This window comes from Ailuropoda melanoleuca, chromosome 12 (genome assembly GCF_002007445.2).
Source record: "Ailuropoda melanoleuca isolate Jingjing chromosome 12, ASM200744v2, whole genome shotgun sequence".
Classification (NCBI taxonomy): domain Eukaryota; kingdom Metazoa; phylum Chordata; class Mammalia; order Carnivora; family Ursidae; genus Ailuropoda; species Ailuropoda melanoleuca.
Window position 1 is genome coordinate 16,500,573 of NC_048229.1, and position 6,965 is coordinate 16,507,537.

Consider the following 6,965-nt stretch of genomic DNA (forward strand, 5'->3'; position numbering starts at 1 on the left):
GAGCCAGAGGAACAGAGAAGAGATTTAAATCACTGATTTGCCACTTTTTCCCCATCAGGAAAACAAAAATATGTTCCATTTTTGAGAATTGAGGAAGGGGAGGGAATAGATGACAGTGCCCGGCAGGAGGACCGCTGTTGTGGTTATAAATAACTGTCCCCAAAGAAAACACCTGTCAAGTTGCATTCCCTTCCTGGGAGAGAAATTGTGTCCCGGGTCCAGGTTGATATTTCAGTGCCTTGGCAGGGAGGGGGGCTGGTGGTGAGACGGGGTTAAGGGCAGAAAGTTGATCAATGTAACACGGAAAACTTGCTCGGCTTTTCCCAAAATGCAATAAAACGTGCAGGCGAGGAGAGCTATAAATCCTGATGATAATATCCGTCCTCGCAAAAGCAACATGTTTATTTATCATGTTTGTGTGTTTACTATTTCCCCTCAAATTTACAGTCTGCAATCTGCCGGTGTGCAGGGGGAGAAACATGGAAATGAGAACTGGCAGAACATCGAGGAGGAAGAAATGATAAAATATTTATCCCCCCACTCCACCCCCCCACGCCCTGGCTGCCTTAAATCCAATTTCAAAGAAAGGTGGGGATTGATCGGAACAGGACCGCGCGTCTCTGCTCCAGACCCCTAACAGCTAATTGAAATCAACAGCCCTTATGGAACGGAATGCGGGGCAACAAGAGGATTTTTGGGTATTCTGGAGTCATGTGCTCAACAATTACGGGGAACGAACAGTCAACCAGAAGAGAGAGGGTCCATCTCGATGGGAACCAGACTTGTGTGTGTCCTACATGGGGGGAGGGGACACAAGAAAGGGGACGGCAACCTCGGGGCCAAATTCTCTTCTGTGACCTGAGTTAGCACCCTACCTGGCATCAGAGTTACCTGGGCTTACAAAGCTCAGAATGTCCAGCAGGCCTTAGGTCAGACTTTCTGAGTCAGATTTTCCCCAAAGATGGAGCCCAGGAGTTGGGGCGGTGGCGGGGGAGGTCACGGCTGCCTTATTGATGACTACCGGCCCCAGCCTGGGCATCACCACCGCTGAAGCTTACAAAAGATCATTGTTGTCATCCATGCATCCCGGCTTTTCCTGCAGTAGGATTTTTGTACGCCTTGAACTAGCCCAGTACCCGGCACGTAGTAAGCGCTAAGGAAATGTGTGCGGGTTTTTCTGAGGAAGTGAATGAAGGAATACTAAAGGACATTCAGAGAAAAGCCACATGTCATCAGCCAAAGCAGACCTGAGTTGTTATTCCCTTAGCTGCCCTGAATTTTATCTGCGGTGATACTGAACTAATTACTGACCCCCTGCTTGAATCCCCAAAGCCAATGGCTCAGCACGGCCCCCTCCTACTGGCTCTTGAGAACAACTGTGCACATCTCTTCTCAAATTCACATTCAGTGATGTCGCGCTGGTAGCTTGACATTGGCTGTGGTGACAGTATTTACACCGTGGAAATTGGCAAATGCTACAAATCAGGCAGAGTTGACTTTTTGGGGGGTGGGGGTGGGGAGAGCCAGTTGCTATGGACTTACCAGCACGCTGCTGCCCACGGCACAGAGGCATGCACCGCGGCAGCACATGACCTTTATTCACACTCTCCCCTCTTCCGAGAAAGCCTTTATTTGGTTAATATCTTCACCACCTTAGGACTTGGCTGAGGCTCTTCCTCTTCCAGGCAGCCTCCCCGGACTACAGAGACCAAATTCAGCTCTTCCTCTAATCTTGATCCTAGCTTTGGACATGGCCATTGTTGGGATCACTTGAATAATGTGGCATCTCTCCCCCTCTCTCTCTTCTCACCAAGGCATGAGGGCATGAGCTCTATTAGGACAGAAACCCATGTCTTTACCTCTGAATTTCCATGGCCCTCGACACAGGCTAGGTAACAAGCAAATATTTAGCCAATAAAAGAATGAAAGATCACATGTAACACCATCCACCCACCTCAGTGCTCACAAACTTTGCAATGAATGGATAGAAGGATCCACCTGCCCAGACAATGACCAATAAGGGAAATGAGAAACTACTCATGAGAGTAATATTTATTGACAAATTACATGCTGGAGTGCTAATTATATATACACGAAGGTAGAAGCTTCACAAGTGTAATGTCCTGAATCACCAGTGCTCTCTGGGAGACAGAGACTCAGTATCCCCATCCTACCATCAGGGAACGGAGGCTCAGGGAAGGTAAATAATTTGCCCACAGTCCCATGGCTGGGAAATGATGGAACTGGACTTTGAACTTGGGCAGTCTAGCTTCAGAGTCCGTATATTTAACCACCGCACTGCATCCTAGGGGGGAGAAATGAGACCCAAGCCGAGAAGGAAGGCGGAGGTCTGGCAAGGCAACAGGGAGAAGGCAGGCTGTAGCACAGGGGACGAGAGAGGAAAATAAGCCATGGGAAGCGCTGGCCTTTCTGGGGCTGAGGACGCTCATGGTGGGGCGGGGAAGCAGGCAGGGAGGTGGTGTGCCAGACGTCGCCGGGTTCAAAGCAGCGAGGCTGATTTATAGATCCCCATGGCAACTGCTAAGCAATATCTCTTACTCCACAGCTCGGTGATTCTCTAGAAATTCTTTCCTCCTCCCTTCACTCTTCCAACCGCCCCCCCCCCGCCCGCCCACAGAGGCAAGGTGACAGCTTCTTCCCCAGGAGCAACTGCTTGAGAAGATGAGCCAAGACCCTTTTATTATGACAATGGAGAAGGGACATGGGGGGGGCAGAAGAAAAGAGAAAGAGGGGCTTAAAATCCCCAAGGTCCAATCATCAAACTGGGAAGGGACTGCAGAAGGCGGTTTCCAGACCACCATAAAATCTCACGCAAACCATGCATTACTCCCTAGAAGGATGTAAGCACGCCCTATCCCCCCACACACAGAGTTGTGTGTTGTTTCAGGGCCTGTGTAGATCCCTTGGGACCTAAAGTAGGAAATTTAAAAATCATCTAATCTAGTGGTTTCCAAATCAGGGCAACGGAATCCTATCTTTAATCAAAACCAAATGTGATGCCTCTAATAGTGGGATTCTCATCGGGGGCGATCCTGCACGCCAGGGGAGATGCAGCAATGTCTGGAGATATTTTGGGGCATTACCACTGGGGGAGGGAGAGGTGCTACTCGCATGTGCTGGGGAAAGTCCAGGGATGCTGCTCCCACCACAACACAAAGATCTGCCTGAAAGGTCAGTAGTGCCAAGGTTGACAAACCCCAGGGTAATATCAAAAAGGAGGAGCTGTTCGTTTGTTCATTCACTCACTCACTCACTCATTCATTCATTCATTCACTCATTCATTCATTCAGGAAAGCAGGTGAGGAGTGGGGGTATGGAGCTCCTCTGGCATCAGACAGATGACTCACGTTTGCTCTCAGCTGTGTGACCTGGGACCATCTGCTCAACATCTCTGAGCTTTAGTTTCTTCATCTCTAAAATGGAGATCATCGTAAACTATAACCACGGGGCTTGCTGTACTGGGCACAGGACCATATGCACAGGGGAAGCAAAGAACAAGGGTATTGTACTATTTACTATCATGACATTATTAATGGTGGTGTGGAAGATTTCACAAACGAGGGATTCAGTTTGTAATAACTCACAGAAGCATCTCTCGCTGGCTAGCCTGAGGGACCAAGGACTGCTAGGGACTGAATGTGTCCTCCCAAAATGCATCGTCTTAATCCCCAGTGTGATAGTATCAGGATGTGGGGCCTTTGGAGGGAATCAGGATTAGATTAAGTCATGATGGTATTAATGCCCTTATAAAAGGAGGAACAGACGCAAGATTGAGATTTATCTACCCCTCTCCCACCCTCCACTACGTGAGGACCCAGCAAGAAGGCAGGAAGAGGGTCCTTCCCAGCCTCCAGAGCCACAAGAGATAAACATCTTGTTTAAGCCCCTCAGTCCATGATGTTGTCATAGCAGCCTCCATGGACATGATTAAGCCATGCAGTGTCTTGTCGAACTGAAAACCAACCACAACAGTGTGGTCATGAGACTGTTTTTCCCTGTGTTGCTTATAAACTAGCCCCGAGGTAGATGAATGTCTCTCATCAATGTCAAATGGGACACTTGTCACCAAGGGGTTGAAGACGACAGACAATCCCCTTGTGGGCATGTCTGGTCTGACAGTTTATAGAAAACTCTGCCTTATAACTGTATCCCTACACTTCCTACATTCACCAATTAGAACTCCAACACCCATCTTTGGGATGGTTCTTGATTTAAGAAATCTATGTTGCCTGCCTTTGCTTGGTTGGGGGTGGGGGGGGCGGTCTCCGGAAAGCAGAGCCTGGGGCAAGGATTTGTGTGCGGGCCATTTAATCAAGAGGCAACCGCTGGGAGCAGGAAAGAGGAGACAAGAAGAAAAGGCCAATGTTAGGCATCTTATGGAGGTCTCTGCTGGAGGCCATGGTGGGGAAGGGAAGGTGGCTATCCCACCAGGGCCTCCTGAAGAGTATACAGAATGCCTTCCAGACCACGCACTGAATGGAGCTGGGAGAATCTGCCCATCAGCTCTCCAACTTCACTGGTCAGGGGTCATCATTGGGGCCTCGAACTCCCTGGTACGGGCCCACATGAGAGATCAGCAGGAGTGCATGGCACTGGAGGCCCAGGACCAAAAGTAAGGTGTGTGGTGCACACTTGAGGTGAGACAGGAATGAGGACGTGAGCTCAGAACTGTCCCCCCACACAGAACTGTCCACACCAGCCATGACTGAAATCCCAAGTGAGCAATGAGGATGTGGCACCATGGACATACAATTCCCTTTCTGGGTTCAAGTCTCACCTCCGCCAATGATGAGACTCTTGGAGTCTCAGGGTTCCCTTCTGTAAGGTAGGAATAATGCTACCACTCTCACAGAGCTGCTGGGAGGAGGGACTGAGCTTACTTTTTTTTTTTTTTTTAAAGCATACAGTAGGTGCTTAGGAAACAGGAGCAGTCACCTTTCTGCCAGGGCAGCAGCCCTGACCCGAAAGCGGTTTTTCTTGGCTATGCAATCTGCTTCACTTTCGTGAGCCTGTCTGACATGATTTATGCCACAGAATGAATTTCTAGGAAGCGAAATTGGGTAACTCTGAGGGACTCTGAGACAAAGGGTGAAACGGAGGGCAGGCTGGCAGGGGAGGGAGGGAGGGAGGGAGAGAGGGAGGGAGTCACTCACTAGGAGGCTCTTTGGGGATTAATGCTGCAATAATGGTCTTTACAGAGGAGCTCATTTGACACATCCCTAGTCTCTATCTGCGGCTCACTTCCGGAGCAAGTTCCAACTGACCTTGGCTCAGCTAGAATGCAAGACAATGTTCCTTTTTCCACTCTTGCAAGTAAAAAAAAAATCATAAGAGCAGCTTTAGTAGAAGGCCTCAAATTCGAATGCCTAGGTGAGCCAGTCAAGTGCCATCAATGAGTTATATGTGCAGTAAGTCCACATACTGAACACAAGGGAATATTCCTCTTTTTCAGAGAGAAATATACTCTCCCCCTTTTATTTTCTTGCAATATAGGGCTCTCATATCCCTAATTTTCACACTTTTACTAGAGACATGTCCAGAGAACTCATGCTCTACTATAAAAAAAAAAAATACAACAGCACAGTATTACGTAGCAACCAACTTGGCATTGGTTGGGAGGGGGGCAATAGGAAGAGCTGGAAACTGTGATATAGTGGGAATTCTATATCCCACTGGCACCCCAGAAAATCATGCAGTAAGCCACTCAAAGAATCAGACCCTTCACTGAAACAACCGTTAACTTGCAAAGACTGACAAAAATCAACTCTGGACAAAAATCAAAGCTTCGAAATCTAAGACTTCCAGCAACCAGGGCATGCTTAACAAAGAAGACAATTTAAGGACTGAATTTCTGCATTTTAAGGAAGTGACAGGACTCAGATCTCTGACTGACCACGGAGATAACAGAGCATATGCTTCAGTGACCACACATGACAAGGAATACCATCTTTGCAGGGTAGAGGCAGACAGGGATGGTTGGAAGTCACTAAACAGACAGTTGCAGCCCCCAACCATCAGCAAGTGCAAACCTCAGGGAAGGGGTGGGGGGGGGAGAATCTGATTTCCAGAGTTACCACGTTATGATACTCAAAATGCTGTCCACAAAACATTATAAGGCATGTGAAGAAACAGGAAAGTATGGCCCATCACCTATCAATTCATTCATTTGCTTATTCACGAAATTCATTGGCTCACAAGTTACTTATCACCACACCCTTACTCACTCACCAGTGAGTTCTATTTATCCAACACACTCCACAAATGAATGGAGCTGTCCCTCAGACCCAGGACTGAACCACAGAGTGGTGTTTTCAGTGACTCCTCCTTCATTTCAAATCTATTCATTCCACCCTCCCTCATCATGGAACTAAATTTTGCTTCAGAAAGACCACCTACACAAGCCTCCACCCTTTCCAGGTCTCAGTCTCCCCCTCTGCAAAACCGGCATGCTGAACTAAACAATCCCCTAAGGATTCAGTCATCCCTGGATTGAGACTAGGGGCATATGCACGACTTGGAATCACACACACTGACCTACTGGGGGAAAAAGGTCCAGAGGGGGGATGGGCCTTGCCCAAAGGTATACCGTACTTCACGCCTACTTTCCCTGATGTCAAAGCTATGAATCAGAGAGCTTTCACCCACCACGTGCCCTTTCTCTGCATGTTGATGGGTTGAATGAACTGAGGCCACTGTTTCCTGACAGGCGGCTGGCAGGAGCCTGACCTGGGAGATACCATACCCACTTCCTCACCTCAGTTGGCTTTTCTGGAAAGCCAGCCACCCCATCCTTTTCTTGCCTCCTAGGGCTGTTCAAAGTGTTTAATTAATAAACATGCCTTTAAAGCAAGCTAATGTTAAAGAGCAATGTTTAAGTCTAATGATTATTATCATAGGCCACTTTCCACCTCATTACATGCATGGATTTGGTAATTGTTAGCTAA